At 45.0% G+C, this 17076-nt stretch overlaps 1 long non-coding RNA gene across 1 annotated transcript; it reads right to left on the bottom strand.

Annotated features, from left to right (window-relative positions):
• Positions 1-296: 296 nt before the first annotated feature.
• Positions 297-11816, bottom strand: LOC142843302 (uncharacterized). Its single transcript, XR_012909613.1, has 3 exons — positions 11751-11816; positions 971-1039; positions 297-316 (listed from the first exon to the last, which is right to left on the bottom strand). It is a non-coding gene; the product is annotated as an uncharacterized LOC142843302 (long non-coding RNA).
• Between the last annotated feature and the right edge of the window lie 5260 nt (positions 11817-17076).

Genomic DNA, 17076 nt, shown 5'->3' with positions numbered 1-17076 from the left:
CTCCTTCAGGGAATCCACACTGGTGTGTACCCGTCTTCCACCACACTGGTGTGTACTCATCTTCCATTACACTGGTGTGTGCCCGTCTTCCACCACACTGGTGTGTGCCCGTCTTCCACCACACTGGTGTGTGCCCGTCTTCCACCACACTAGTGTGTGCCAGCCTTCCAGGGGCAAAGCAGGATCTACGGCTTCATCCTCCCAAGGCTAGACCTTCCTTCTCCCTCCGGAAGCTGGCAACTGGTCCAAAGTTCATCGAGTATGCCTAAAATACATCCAATCTTAAGCAAAATCATCTTCTTTTAGTTTCCTCTAGCTGAGAAAGAAAAATAAGAATTGAAAGTTTATACTTTTTACACATATAAAATTTTGCATAATTTGTTAAAATTATAAACACCAACAGTTCCCACCATTTTTCTTGTTAGGGTACTAGTGTTATGATAAACACCATGACCAAAAGCAAGTTGGGGAGGAAAGGGTTTATTTGGCTTATACTTCCACCTCCTAGTCCTTCATTGAAGGAAGTCAGGACAGGAACTCAAACAGGCAGGAACCTGGAGGCAGGAGCTGATGCGGAGGCCATGAAACTTACTGACTTGTTCCCCTTTGCTTGTTCAGCCTGGCCAGGGATGGCTCCACCCACAATGGGCTGGTCCCTCCCTATCAATCACTAAGAAAACGCCCTACATGCTTGCCTCCAGTCCAATCAGATTGAGGAATTTTCTCAACTGAGGCTCCCTCCTCACTGATGACTCTAGCTTGTGTCAAGTTGTCACAAAACTAGACAGCAGTCCATGTCTCCAAATCTCAATATTTTTTAACACTTATGTTAACATATATCTTCACATTTTATCTATAGGATACAACTTCTTTGGTCTGTAAGAGGTTTTATGAATATGCACAATCAAAGATCAAGAGGGATTTCCCAGTCTTTTTCAATAACGCTGCTAAAACAGGAAAGATTACAAACCTGTCACTCATCCTGACGTGACATCCGTTGTCAAGTGTCCTGCATGATACGGGGACTTGCCTTTTCCATCTACAAGAAGCAAAGGGCCGGGCGGTGGTGGCGCACACCTTTAATCCCAGCACTCGGGAGGCAGAGGCAGGCGGATCTCTGTGAGTTCAAGGCCAGCCTGGTCTACAAGAGCTAGTTCCAGGACAGGCACCATAAACTACAGAGAAACCCTGTCTCGAAAAAATAAAATAAAAATAAAAATAAAAAAAAGAAGCAAAGGGAAATAGCTGGAACTGAAGTATCAGAACAAACTCTTGGCATGCTTAAAAATACTTTGCATGTTGTCTCGACCTGACCCATGATTGTTTTAGGACAAGGATCCCACTGTGGCTGGACACTTGACCTGCAGAATTCCTTAAAAGAAAGGAGTCGGGCAGTGCGAATGTATCATATGTTCCACAAAGATACAAAACGTTCTGGACATGGCCTAGCTCTCAAGGAGTTCTCAGGCTGGCTAGGTCACTTAAGTACTTCTAAAAATACGATGGGATAATGTTCCTGGCCCTGTTTTCATGAGACACCAGACCAATTAATAGACAAAGAAACAGCCATCATCAGAGTTTGCTTTGAGAAAACTATGCAGTCTTTATTGTGTGATTCTTATACATGGAGTCTTCCATTTGATCTCTGTCCCTAAATTCAAAGCTAAACTGCACAGCAAGATTTTGGGTTAATGTTATGTACAATAGGACATTTTCTAAACCAGACATTTTGAGCCTTCATATTTGTTTTTTTTTCCCCTGTAGTTGTAAATTTGCAATGTGTTCCCACTAACACTGTGTTCTCAAATTTCCCTGTGCCCCCCAGACCTTAGCCCCTCCCCCAATCCCAGCATGCTGACCTTACTAAGTACAAGAATATCTCTTGGAAGCCTCTTACTTTCAATAGCACTTTCTAGAATTCCATGTATCACTTGTTAAACATGCTTTTACATTCTCCTATGCCAAAGGCTAGTCGTTACAGATAGAGCATTAAACAACACAGGAATAGTCCTGTCTCTACAGTAATGACTGCCAAAATAGATTTGGACAGGAACCCAGGGGCACCAAATGGGAGAGCAATAGAAAATCCTGCTGAGGCCAAAGCAGGGGCTCCTGAAAAAGGAATCTCACCCCAGAAACAAGAGCCAAGACTCTACTCAAGCTTGAGTTCTCAGCCCCCCTGAACTCAGTCCAAAACACAGGTCTGCCCACTCCCACGCATGCCTGAGTACAGGGGGTGTTCGTCATGCAGAGACAGCCTGTATTCCTTGAATAGTATCAGTAGACCTGAGCCAAGTGCTGTCTTAAGCTTTTTATACACACCTGTGGTTTGGTTTGGTTTTTTTCACTTAATCCTCGAAACTTCTCTTCCAGATAGATCACACCTATTTTTTAAGTATAGAGAAGGTGAATAACTTGTCCAAGGTTGCATAGCTGTGACTTTTGGAGCAGCGTTTGAATTAGACAGCCTAGCTTAGCCTTATCTCTCTGGCCCTGACCTCTGTACCTCTGTACCCCAGCATGTTTTCTAGAGCAACCCCCCCCCCGCTTTGATGTGAAGAGTAAGGGGAAGTCTTTCAATTCTTGCAATTACTAAACCCTGTAACAGGAAATTGGTGTAAGCACACCAAGACACAGAGTGTACCCTAGCCTGGTTGCACAGAACTCTAGCTCCAAGCACCCATTAGGAATGCTGTCAAACCTCCGTGATACAGAAGGTTCCAGTCTGTGTGTGTCTGTGTGTGTGTCTATGTGTCTGTCTATGTGTCTGTGTGTCTGTGTGTGTATATGTGTGTCTGTGTGTGTCTGTGTGTCTATGTGTGTATGTATGTGTCTATGTGTTTTGGTATGTGTCTGTGTGTGTCTGTGTGTATATGTATATGTGTCTCTGTGTGTATGTGTGTCTATGTGTGTATGTGTGTGTGTCTGTGTGTCTATGTGTGTATGTGTGTGTGTCTGTGTGTATGTGTGTGTCTGTGTGTATGTGCATGCATTTGTGTGTCTGTGTGTCTGTATGAGTGTGTGTGTCTGCGTGTCTATGTGTGCATGTGTGTGTGTCTGTGTATGTACATGCATGTGTGTCTCTGTGTGTGTCTATGTGTGTTTGTGTGTGTCTGTGTGTCTATGTGTGTGTATCTGTGTGTGTGTATGTGTGTGTCTGTGTGTCTATGTGTGTATGTGTGTGTCTGTATGTATGTGCATGGATGTGTGTGTGTGTATCTGTGTGTGTCTGTGTGTATGTCTGTGTGTATGTGCATGCATGTGTGTGTATGTGTGTGTATCTGTGTGTGTATGGGGGAGTGGCATAAATGATCCCTCTGGCCAAGAAAGGTGGCAGCACACACATAGGAATCTCCCCACCTCCTGTCTGCTGAAGGAGTCAGGTAGATAGAAATGCCTTCAAATAACCTAAGATGTGAGAAATTGAAGGCATAGCAGGCTGGAATTGTCACTGGATATTTTTAGGAGAGCTTATTTTGCAAGCTAGAATTACAGAACAGAACGATGTAGTCAATTAAAAATATTTCAGGATGACTTTCTGGCATTGGGAGAGGATAACAGGAGAGTCACAACCGTTGACAAAGAACCAGAAGAGACTACCGTTCCTGCAACGCACTGGGTGCCACTTTAAAATGACATTTTAAAACAAACTGACTTATCCCCCAATAGCCAGTTCAAGTTGTCAACAAAAGAAAGTGGCTTATAGAAGAATTCAGAACAAGGACCAAAGAGTTTTTCAAGGGAGAGCGTTATTCATTATTTAGGCTCGTAGTCTTCATCAAAGGGTCTAGCGGGGGTGGGACTATAAGGCCATACACTAAAGAATCAGCACACCAGCTTTCATGGCATGTGAGGCACCTCTATCTGGCTCCTGTTCCACTGGAGCCCCATACTTCCTATATCCATGTAGGGGCTCAAGAGTTATTATTGAACAGATGGGAAAACCGAGATGTGAGAAGGTCAAATATATTTATATGGGCACTAAGGTAAGAGTACAGAGTGCAAGGCCCATGCTTTCTTTCCAAACCGCCTATAGGCCACAAGCTTCAGTGAAGTGAAATGTGAGAAAAAGATATTAAAGAATTGAAATCTTGGGCAGTGATGGCGTGTGTCTTTAATCCCAGAGCTTGGGAGGTAGAGGCACACAGATTTCTGAGAGTTCAAGCCCAATCTGGTCTACAAATGCTAGTTACAGGACAGCTAGGACTGTAACACAGAGAAACCCTGTTTTGAAAAACCAAAAAGAAAGAAAGAAAGAGAAAAATCTGTGGGTACTCCATTTTACAGGAAAGAAATGAAATTTCAGTTATCTTGTCTTGCTCTGCCAAACCTGTCTCTTAGGTTGCCTCGACTCTTAGTGACTGTAGGGGTACCCACATCTTCTATTGTATTTCTTGTAGAACAATGGGGTCCCATCATCAGCATGGAAACTTCCAGAAGATTCCATTACACATTGTCTATCTTGGTTCTCATCCAGTGATTGCATCATTTTCCAAAGCCTGCCCTCTTTTGGCATGTTTCTTTCCTCTGGACATGACCGTCCTCGTCCACTTACAACCGGAAGAGCCACTATGGCTACTCTCTCACGCCCCATCTGTCGCACCCTCCCCCACCCCAGGATGCAGGGCACATAACAGATGCTCATTACAACTGTAAAGAATCGGCCACTCAGGCTGGAGAAATGACTCAGCCTTTAAGAGCACTGACTGCTCTTCCAGATGCTGGGTTCAATTCCCAGCATCCACATGGCAGCTCACAACTGTCTGGAAATCCAATTCCAGGGGATCTGACACTTTCACACAAATGCACATAAAATAAAGATAAATAAATCATAAAAAATTAAAAAAAGAATCGGCCACTCTCTAGCCTGTTCTCCCCCTCCATGACAAACATGATCTAATTATGGCCTTATGAAAACTTACATCATCTGCTGTGGGAAACGTATAAATTTCATAAAACATGATATTTCAGTTACCTGAGATTCAAATTTCTGACTTTGTTTGAATCCGGTTATTTCTCACTTTGTCCTTTCACCAGGCCTCCCTTTGCTCACGCACTGACAATGGGTAGTAGAAGCCAGCATTTATGGAATGCTTACCGTGTGCTGGGCATGCTAACTTGTGCATATGTGTTATCAATCTTCATAATCGCTCTCCTCAGCTTCTAGCCCAGGAGACCAAGGCACAGAGAAGTAAGACAACTTTCCCGAACTCCCACCGCGAGGAGTAACATTAAAATCCACCAGTAACACATTGAAGAATGTCGGGTGGCGTAGTTATAGAAATGATTGTATGATGGTTTGTGCTTTCTCCTTGATGGTTATTCAATTGTAAGCATTTTGCATGACTTTTTTATTTTTAATCTCCTCAAAACATTTTTGAGGTTTATATTATTGCATTTTTAGCTCTATAAGTAATGTTCTAAGAACTACTTGCCTCAGTTTCCCCTTCTTACAATGAGATCACGAATATCATTGCAAGTTTTACTCTAATGGAAACCATGTGAATTAGTCCATAGTGTGTGCAGACTCTGTCACAGCAAACTATTACCACCTTTGACCTGTCACTCTGACCTTCCTTCCTCATCAAGGTCTCAGTTTTAAGTTGCAGACGCTCGCTCACTAGTGACTACAGAGGTGTGATCATTTCTTTCTAATATTCAGGGTATGATTTAAAACAATTGTTTGACCAAATAATGAAGAAATACATGAAAAGGAAAGGCTCAAACCTGTATAAAACATAATTGCACCTGGTACCGTAACTGGAACATAATTTAAGATGGACAAGCATTTGGTAATCAGTGTATAAATAAGTGCATGCAGAAAGATGAGAGAATGCAGCCAGGAAAGAAAGGGGATAGTGAGATGGCTGGGAAGCAGGGAGGGAGGAACTCGGAGGCACGGGATGAAAAGCACACAGTGTTTCAAAGGTCGTGTTTTAACACATTCACCTCATGCACAGTAAACCTTATCTATTTAAATGGAATTAATATTTCCAAAACGCACAGAATGGAATCACTTAAAAAGCAAATATGGGGCCCACGTCCAAGGGGAGAGAATCTCGTTGAAACGTGAGGAAGGAAGTTTATGGCCAGGTTTGTATTTCATCCTAGGTTTCCCACGCTTTTCAAAGAGCCGTGTTCTAATTCCTTCTCTAACATTTGGAAGGAAGTAAGGCAATTGTGAAAATAGATGTCCCAAATATCTAACCTAAATATTTACATTCTGCTTTTGTAGTTAAACAATTGGCTTTGTTCTTTAACATTTAGGTCAAAATACTTAAATGTTTTAAAACATCAATAGCGGGAGGATATGGGTGTTTTTATTTCCACTCCATAGTCTAAACTTACAGGTTTTAGTAAAACCTTCACAAGAAAAGAATTGGAGCTTTAAAGCCTAATGCACTCACACCCTGGAAACAGGGGGGAAGGGAGACTGTTGGCAACACAAAGGCAGCCCCCTTCACCTCCCTCAGTTAACCCTGGCAAGCCGTGCTGGCCCTGACATCATGATGAGAGTGTTCTCAACCTCAGGGGAGTGAGTCCAGCGGCTCCTGATGCATCAGAATCCTCATTTGGGAGCATTCTTGCGCACTCACACACACCAACACACTGTCCTTAGGACTCAGGAGTTAAACCCAGACACGAGTGCCAAGGATGTCACACCTCAAAGCCATTAGCTTGGGTCACCTGGCTTACAGAACGTGTCTTTCCTTAAGGTAGGAGACCGTTGTTCCTGCTAAGCTATCTTCTCTTCCCTCCATAAACAGAAGCTGTCACCTCGGATAGCAGAGTCGGGCTAAGCAGGAAGGACTCACTACCTGGGCAAACGCCAAGAGGACTCTTTTGAGGTTGGGTCAGCATGGCCCAGGAGTAGCTCTGAGATTCAGAAGCAAAGGAAACGCAAGTGAAAGAAAAATCAGAATTTGTGGCACTCAGTGAGCGACAGGCACACCACGGCTGCCACGTCAGTAAAATGAAACTGGATGAGAACAGGCGGGAAACGCGAGCATCTTCCAGTAAAGCTCTCTCTTCGCTGCCTTTGTTACACTGCTCTGGCCCTGAGATGTACCTTGGAGCAAGCCCTTGAGCTGAGCTGTCCCCCGAGTTTCCAGAATTTCTCTTTTCTACACCAGAAGCCAGAATGGGACAGGCAGGTAGGTGTGTGTGTGTGTGTATGTGTGTGTGTGTGTGTGTGTGTGTGTGTGTGTGTGTGTGACCAGTTGTCCTGAACTGGTCACCTTTCTGACACTGGAACTGAGCCTTTGGTAAGGAAGCCACTCAAAGGTCTTTTGTTGCATAAACTTCAAGGAAGCAGCCGGATTCTCCCAGTCACCTCTATCAAACCTGACTTGGGCTTCCAGAGCTGAGTCATCCGCTCACTAACTTTCCACTGTGGGTCTCACTCCTGGGATCAGGTTCCACGTGTACCAATACTTTGTTGATGACAACAGTTTATCCTTGATGACAACAGTTTACCCTTGAGAGCTGAGTGACAGGGCAGCAGCTGACAGACAGCCTTCCAAACCAATTACAGGAGAGACCAAGAAAACTGATGCCCTACGAAAAGGGTCATGAAGGCCACGAGGCCAAGCGGGTATTCCAGTGGGCACCTTTGCCCGAAAATGTTCCTGGGGTTGCTAAGGGTGGGGTGATGGGTCAGTTCCAACAGCAGCAGAGGCGTTAAGTTCACGTTGTCACAGACGGAATGTAGATCTGAACACTGAGGGTCGTCTGCACATATCCAAGCTGGCAAAGGAAAGCAGACCACGTAGATCACTAAAGTAGACATGGAGCAATATCCACCATGATCCTTTCTAGTCCTCCAGTTCTCCGTGGGAAAGCTGGCTTTGTCTGCCTTTTGAGAGAGGATAGACACAGCTTCTGCTGTATCAGAAGGCCCTACTGCTACATCCACACATCCCTGCCCTCCACAGCCCCCACGGCTGGACCCTTCTGTGAACTCATTCTATATTGCTTCCAGTGTCTCCCAGTACAGCTTTTCCTCATTCCTCAGGGCATTGCCCCGTTCCTGTAATCTCTCTTCAATGGGCACGAGGGGAGCTCTGACCACCGATAACTGCTCTTGTCATAACCTTGCAAGCCTAAGAGAAAGAAAGAGTGTCAGGGTGGCTAGGAAACAACTTCTTAAGGACCACAGGACCGGGCTCTAGCTCCCCGCCGCTGTGTGTGTGGTCTGCGGATGGCGTCTCCAGGGCTTTCTCCCCATGACCCTGCTTGTGTCTCCAGCTTGACGTGCTCTAGATAATGAATGCAGTGCTTGGCACACAGTCTGTTTCCTTCTGTACCTGGAGCGGCGATCATCAGTATTTCCATTAGTCACACATATTCAAGATTTCACGTCATTTCTCAAAGACACTTTTGTTTCTAGACTGTATGCCAGAAGGTCGTTATAGCCCCAGACGAACACAGGAGTTGGTCCAGGTTGCCAGGTTCCAGTCTCTATTTTGTTTAAAGTTAGCTCGTCTTAAGTGCCCACAAGATGTTAGTCCTCTTTCTCTCTCTCTCTCTCTCTCTCTCTCTCTCTCTCTCTCTCTCTCTCTCTCTCTCTCTCTCTCTCTCCCCCTTTCCTCTCCAAATATAGAATCTTACTTTACAGGAAAGAACAATTCTTCAATTTCAGTGAAATCACTCATAGGGTAGTCTTGGGGTAATTAGTTTGTGCTTGAATAATCTAATCTTATAGGCATCGTTCTTTGATTTTGGCATGATGTTGGAACCTCTGTGGGAGCCATAGCTTCCCCCTGGGTGAGGAAAGTATTAGCTGGGTTCCCATCAGATGACGTCCAGTCTTTTCCTTATGTCGTGACTGAAGTTTTGTCTTCTACAAAACCTTTGGATCCTGACACACGGTGAAAAGGGGTCCTTTGCAAGACAGAGAAAGAGCACAGGAGAAAGGAGAGTTTGTGTGAACTGCCAAAATAAGTTCTTGTGATAAAAAAGACGGAACAGAGGCCTGCTAGATGACTCACACAGTCCAGGGGATCTCGTGGCTTTCTCCGTGCCTCACAAGAATCCAGCTTTAGAGAAATTATACTGCACCTTGCCCGCTTCAGCCCCCTTGAGCAACAGCCTAAGAGCAAGTGGTTAGAAAAGAGGGAAGAACAAGAACACAGCCCCTCCCTCCTCCTCCCTGGAGCGCTTTCCCACATACTGCTCTGCAATTCACGGAGCAACTGGGATGCATTCTTCAGTCATTCATCAAAAATGCACAGAGAACCTACCTCACTTAGCCCTAGGGGACAAGCAGAGTCTCACTGCCAAAGAATGCGAAGATCCCCCCTCCCTCCTACAGAGAAAGAAAGATTAAAAAGTCAGCATGAGCAGGTAAATAGGTGAATGCATGCCCTAGCAAAGGTGTTTAGACTGAACAGATCCAAGGGCACATCCTGTCTCAACCCCTCGCCAGCTGTGTGGCCCTGGGTAAACCACGAAAACCCCTCAGAGTAGAGGGAGTCTGTGGTGATTAAATGAGATTGCAGTTTCTTTGTTCTTTGTTGGTTGTTGCTGTTTGCTTGTGTGTGGTTTTAATTGTAGCGTGCCTGGACATGAGAAGGAGCTCAGTGGGGCTCGGTAGCAGTCACCACCAGCAGAAAGGAGCCCTTATCTCCACCTGCAGCTGAACCAAGGCTGGCAGCAAGATGCTGCGAGTTCCTTTGCCTCCCCTTCCAACACACAACAGAACACCCGTCCTCCTGCCCTCTGTTCCTACTAAGTGGTAGAATTACCCACGGCTACAAGGGGCCTCGGAACGCCTTATTTAGTCAGCTCTACTCACAAGAGGACCTCTTGACTCCCTCTATCCATCCTCACCCCCCTCTTTTCTTCTCCCATTCCCTCTCCTACCCTCTCTCTCTCTGCTCTCTTCCTTCCCCCCTCTCTCATTTCTCAGGCTGACTTTCTTAGTAAACCACCACTTTTGAATTCCTTAAAACCAATGAGTCATGCACCCGTCCGAACTTGTGCACATTCCTGTCCCATACAGAACCCTTGCCTAATAAGTTTTTAGTTAATAATAAGACATCAGGCCAAGAGTAGAACTCAATTTAAACACGTGCGTGCGCACACACACACAGGAAGGTGTGCATAGAGAGCTTCCCCCCAAACACCCTTTACCCACGGTCTCTATACTTCATTTCACACACAACAGGGTGACGTGTAGTAAGTACCTGGCTCCCTCTCCAGAGCCCATCTGGAGGAAACAGGACAGATACTTGGGAAAAACTGAGTGACAGACATGGAAACATGGAGGCAAAAGGGGCTTAAGTCAGGGCCATCAGTGTTGGGGAAAGAGGACACCTACAGGCCATGACTCTGGGCAGAGACCATAGCCCGCAAAGCTCCATGGGAAGGGGCTTGAAGGGCAGTGGGGTGGCAAGCAATGCCTTGATTTCAGAGAGGACAGTGGCAGCAAGTAGAGATGCCAAAGATAACAGAGAACATGATGCCCTGGGACCAGAACTCCCTGCCTCCCCCGCCCCCCCCCCCCTCACTGCAGGCGAAGGCCAGGAGCTGAGCAAATCCGACTGGGAGCTCACCCACCTTACTCACATTTACCTCATGTGGGAATGGGAATGCCCCAAGCACAAAACAGGCCATGTCAAAGGCGGGCAGGGAGCTGTCGCCCTCACCTAGACCACACAGGCATCTAGCGGAAATGGGGGCCTTTTTTCACTGTCAAGTACAAGAGCATCTAGAAAATACAGAACTACCTGGACTTTTCATTTTAAATTATTTTTTTTCTAAATATTTTCATGGTCATGCCTTGCCAAGTAGTATTGCTAGTTCTTAATGACCAGAAAGTATATTTTTTTCGCTTTTTGTATGATGATGTCTAACATGACTGCTCGTGTTGACAGTAGGTATGTTCATAAATACTTGCTGACTCACTACCGTGGTTCTGACTCAGGTCTTAAGGCTCGCACACAGACCGCTTTCCAGAACCCTTGACTCACTCCTCTACAAAGTCCTGCGGGCCCTTGGGTGGCAATTTCTACAGGAAATCAATGACCTCATCCCGAAAGCTTGTTCAATACGATGGGCACTATGCTGGAACCTTAGGAGTCATTACCACCGCGTGCTAAAGCCTTGAGAAAGCGTCACCCTGGAAGGAAGAAGTCCTCAAGCCGCACAGTAAGTCCTGAGAGGAGACAGCGGCCTGGCTTTACCTGATGCCACACAAATTGAGCAGTCCTGCTCCATCAGCCAGAATAGGGCTGAGGACAAGGTAGAGAGAGTTTACCTTACCTGGCATACACACCTCTATGGGTTCAGAGCCAACACACACACACACAGAAGAGACAGACAGACAGACAGACACACACACACACACACACACACACACACATACACACACATCTTGCTTAAGAACCAGACAGAGATGGGAGGGGAGGAGAGAGGAGGTAGAGAGAGAACAGATTTCTACACATAACCCTCAACAGACACCTCACAAGGTCAGAACCAGATTATTTAGCCAGCCTAAACAGCTAAAGCCCTTCTCTCCATTCCCCAAGAATCAGGGCTAAATGAAGGTCAGATGTCTTCAGGTTCCCAAACACCCTCCCTGTAACGCTAGCCCTGTGCACCACGAGATTTAAACAATTGAAGCCTGAGGTCATTGGTAGCTGGACTCATCCCACAGGGTGCAGTCCACTGCGTCCGGGGACACCTGCCACTCAGAAAGAAGGACATGGCACAGGAGCCTCCCCGATCACTCTCCAGCCCTGGCTCACCTCCACGAGAACCGCTGTGGCTAAGGAGCAACCGGCCAACTTCAACACCGGCCCAGCTCCCACAGCACACTGGCTCCGTGTTCCTCGGGATGGGACCTGGCTGGAACACAGGAATAACATCAGTCCCACAGCAGCACCAGGAAGGCAGTGTGTCCACAGTGTTGTTTCTGGAAGGGTGGGCAAGTCTGCGCCGGGGAACCTGAGGCCACACCAAACTGAAAGAGGCCCTTGTTGAAACGGAGCTGTTGCTTTAAGTTCCCACAACAGTAGCCCGAAGCCCACTGCTTGCACCCACCCCCATCTCATCTGAACGCCTGAAACCCTACAACCACAGCCCTGAGAAACCTTGGAGGTGTGGTGACTCAGTCACTTGTGGACCAGGAATGAAGAAAACAAGACAGGCGATGTGAAGGGGTAGTGGGGTCTGCGGCCATGCAGAAACGGGACTGTGTGAGTTAGACAGGGATGAGAGGCTGTTCAGGGGCTGCTGCACGATTAATTCAGACAAAACCAGAACAATGATGACTGGGACATAAAATCCCAGCTAGACGATTCCAGCACTTGGGAGGTAGATGCAAGGACATTGCAGTTAGGGGCTGGCTTGGGCTACATAGTGAGTTCAAGGCTAGCCTTGATTAAGGTTTCAAAACTCAGCCTCAATAAGATAAACTCTAAGAGGAAAAGAATCTTTACTTTGCCTTTCTTAAACAAGAGACGGTTTGGAATTCCAATCAGCCATCTCTCCCAACCTAGAAAAGGTTTATTGGACCTCCCGAGTGCTGGGATTAAAGGCATGTACTCCCATGCCCAGTGCCTAGAACAATCCTTAATGTTTTCTTTTTTGCTCTCTTTTTCGATATCTGATTAGAGCTTTGATCACTTTTGTTTATTTGTTTGTTTGTTTGTTTTTATGTGCACCAGCATAAGGACATCAGATCCCTTGAAACTGGGTTTACAGACAATTGTGAGCTTCCATGTGGGTACTGAGAATTGAACCCAGGTCCTTTGGAAGAGTAATCAGTGCTGAGCCATCTCTCCAGGCCCCTGGTCACTTTTTTTTTAACCACTGTATTTTTAGATAACTCATCCACAACCGTTAAAGCCTGTGCCACCAACAACCCTGAGCCTAGAGCAGAGGTCTCCAAAGGAATATGCCCTTGATTATAGCTTCTTAAGCCTTGGGCTGCAACTCCACCTGAGGTCATAGAAGGGAGTGCAGAGGTCACAACCGAAAAATGTTTCTGAGGGCACAGCAATGAGAATGAATTCACAACCAAACATATAATGAACCTCAGGTATTTCTAGCAGCAGGAACCCATGATGCTGCAGACAAATTCACTCAGCTTTGGTTCTGAAAACACAACACAGACACTTTGCACTGTGCCGCCATCCCGCCATGCAAGGCCAGTCAACACTGCCCGAAATTCCTCAGCTCAGAATGGAGATAAGTATACGCTTTGAGTTGCAGACTTTTTACTGTACATTCAGAATGTTCTGATCCCAGTAGCGACATACGGTTTATGGGAAACAACAATTGATGGGTAATTTTGTTATCTGAAATTTCATATATATATATATATATTACTATGTCACACCTCTTCTCTCTTCCATCCCTATCAACACTTCCTGTCTCGACCAATATCTTTCCCAGAGTCACGACTTTGGGTTTTGTTAGGTGGAGATTTTAGTTTAGCCAGGACCATCTATGTGCACAGATTAGAACTATTAAAACCTATAGGGTCATTAGTAGGTTCACGGCTGAAGGCACTTTCTTCTTCTTCTCCCTTTGTCTGTCGGTTGTAAATGGTTCAGCAACAACAGGTAAGGCCTCCTGCATCCCTCTTCCATTCACTTCTGACTATTGACAAGCCGTTCCTCTGCAGACCCAGTGCAGGCAACCCCAGTTTCTCTGAGTTGGAGATTGCAAAGGTTATGCCTTGCCCATGAAGCTGCACTGGCTGGACGTATGCCCCAGACATGTCAGTGAAGAGGGAATCTCAGATGAGAAATTACATCTATCAGAATGTCATGTGGGTAAGTTTGGGAGTTGTTTTCTTCATTAAATTGATGTGGGAGGACCCATATCACTGTGGGCAGTGCCACTTCTGGGCATGTTGTCTGGACTGTATAAGAAAGCAGACTGCTGAGCAAGCATGGAAAGCAAGCCAGTAAGCAGGGTACCTCCATAGCCTCTGTGACTGTCCCTGCACAGTGAACTAACCCTCTCCACCCCAAGCTGCTTTCAATCATTGTTTAACAGGGCAATAGAAATCAAACTAAGACAACAGCCTTTCTCCTTGTTTTCCAGCTGTTGCATTCTTCCTATTCTCTTCTGCAGTGTTCCCTGAGCCTTGCAGAGGATGATATAAATGCTCAGCCATCATGCATTCTCAGCATGTGTGACGCCAGGAATCTCCACATTCACCGCCATACGCTGGAAAGACCAGCCTCTCGGATTCAGAGAGAGAGTAGTGTCTATTTGAGACTGGCTATCTAGAAGGCAGCTTGATGCTGTGTTAATCTAACAAAGTAGCAGTACTCAGTAGCAGTACCCTAGGGCTTACCACCTTCCCCACCATGTTTTTCTTTTGAAAACAAGGTTCAAGTACCAGGAATATACTTTCTCCTGTAGGCTGGGTCTGACTCCAAACAGAGAGCAAGCAGTTGGTCACTCTGTTACCACAGGGTCATTACCGCACATCTTACTTGTCAAGTTGGTATCGTAGATCATAGAATTCATAGCTGGATATGACCACGGATGCTCCCCCTGACCCTAGCAGCCTGGGACTAATAGAGCTGCCAGGAAGGAGGAAGCCTCCGTCTCAGTTCTAACTTGGGGAAACAAGGAATTTTATTATTTTCTTATCATAATTCCTCAGCATGTGAGTATCAAATTAGTATTCCTTTGGATTGTATTATGTTAGAACGTTTGATTTCAAAACTTGCTGTCTGAGCTGCTGACTTAAGCTTCATTTTACAAAAACATTAAATGAATTTTGGCTTGGAATTAGGGTAATGGCCTCAAACACATGTCTCCGTTTTGGACTATGTATTTATGCATAGTGGCATTCTCTGCATTTGAATCAAAGTATCAATCAACTCTAAGAACATTAAAGATGCCCTACATCCCGCAGTATCAAACATTCACCCAAGATCGATTCCTTATGTAAGAATAAATACTTACATCTTATTAGCAGGCAAATTTATTTTAATCTTTAATACATTGTAAAACTCTGTATATTCAAAATAAATATCTTCAAATAAATTTCTTTATAATTTCTCTGCATGATTAAATGTTTGACTGACATATTATTTTCTATACCTATATACCTTAGGTCATGTAAAAATATCTCAAGCAAAGAAGTATAAGCAGAGACTGCTCATTTGTTTCCCAGCTTCCCAGACCTGAATAATCACACTGAAACTATATTAATTATAACACTGCTTGTCCAGTGACTCAAGCATATTCCTAGATAGCTCTAGGATTAATCTTGGATTAACCCATTTCTATTCGTCTGTGTATCGCCACAAGGCTGTAGCCTGCTGGTAAAAGGTTCTGGGCATCTTTCTCCTTCTGCAGCTACATTGCATCTCTTTGACTCTGCCTACTCTCTATCTCTTCCAGTTTGTTTGTGCTCTGCTAAGCCATTGGCTGGAACAGCTTTATTCATCAGCCAATAAAAGGCAACACATATACAGAAGGACCTCCCACATCAAAGAAGGTGCAAATGGAGAGACATTTAACGAGCTCTGAGTGCTCCACAGTGGGTCAACAGTTAGATTTCCACATATCCTAATCTTCAATAAAACTAAAAATCAAGTAACAAGAAAGCATAAGCATAATCATAGGGACTACATACAGACATGACTAGATGGAACGGTTCCTGCCCTGTCTGTCCTGCACCCCCACATCCAACCTTCCTTAAAGATAGAATGGGGGTTCCACCAGTAGGCATGTAGTGGCAGGACCACTCACGCTTCCCTCTCGATAGAGCAGAGTGAATTTCAGGCTACCAACTAGGCAGCGGTTCTCAATCTGTGGGTAGTGACCCCTTGGTGAAAGATTCTCTCACAGGGGCTGCATATGAGGTATTCTGTATATCAACTATTTACACTATGCTCCATAACAGTAGCAAGATTACAGTTATGAAGCAGAAAAGAAATAATCTCATGGTTGGGGGTCACCACAACATGAGGAACCGTATTAAAGGGTCACAGCATTAGGAAGGCTGAGAACCGTTGAGCAAGAAGATTCCACAAGTGGTTCATTTCATATAATTCAGAGCTTCAGAAAGTAGATTCTTCTAATGTAGATGAAAAAGTTTATACCTCATACTAGTGAACCAGTTATGTGAGGTTGAAAGACAAAAGAACAGTCAAACTGAGAGGTGACTGTCACCTTCGCTCTCTTAGGGATACGGTACGATGGCCTCTCACTGGCAAATATCCTCATACGAACAACTATGCCTACTATGTCTCTTTTAGATAAAGATGACATTTCAATAGTGAACAGGAAAGCAGCTACTTCTCTGAATAAATCTCTAGTTTTGAAAATGGGTATGGTTGGCAGCTTCTGTGACAGTCTCACCGGATCTCACCAGTCTGCTTGGTTACCACGCATTTTGGACAGGCAGTGACTCTAACAAAGAGAACATGGATTAAGTACCTGACCATGGCATCCATCCTTTTCGCCCTCTCTTTCTTTATAGAGAAGCTGAGTAGACACTAAGTCCGTGAAAACCTGAAGCCTGACAGCAACCGTGAGAGCGAACTTGGAAGCAGGTTGTCCCTTAGTCTGGCTGGAGGCCGGCATCACCCCAACTGCAACCTAAGAGAGACTCTGAGGCAAAAGAGCACAGCCGAGTCTCTCCTGGAATCCTGACCCTCAGAAACTATAGGCAATAAGCATTTTCTGTTTTGAGACACTGGGCAGAAGTGATTCCTTACTCTGCAAGAGCTAGCTCATGCTGTAGAGAAATCTTCCCCTGTCATTGGGTAGGTACTGGGAAATAATAAGAAAATGTTTCTTTTTCATTTTTAAATGTTCTATCTGTACACTTTAAAAAACTGGAAACAGAAATTCCTAATCTATTTAAATATTTCAAATGAAGGCTATTCAAAGACTTGATGTAAAGCTAAAAACATAAAATAAACAGTCTCTAAAGAGTTTGTAAGAGGAACTAAAAGGTGGGAAGTTACTAATTAAATTAATAAAAGTCTGAAAAGAGTGCTTCAGAGTTAAAAAGAAAAATCATCCCAATAGATACATCTACAAAATCACCCCTGTGCCTCAGGGAACACTGCAGAGGAAGGGGTGGAAGATTGT

Source organism: Microtus pennsylvanicus, chromosome 2 (genome assembly GCF_037038515.1).
Source record: "Microtus pennsylvanicus isolate mMicPen1 chromosome 2, mMicPen1.hap1, whole genome shotgun sequence".
Taxonomy (NCBI): Eukaryota; Metazoa; Chordata; class Mammalia; order Rodentia; family Cricetidae; genus Microtus; species Microtus pennsylvanicus.
This window is presented reverse-complemented; position numbering and strand designations above follow the sequence as displayed.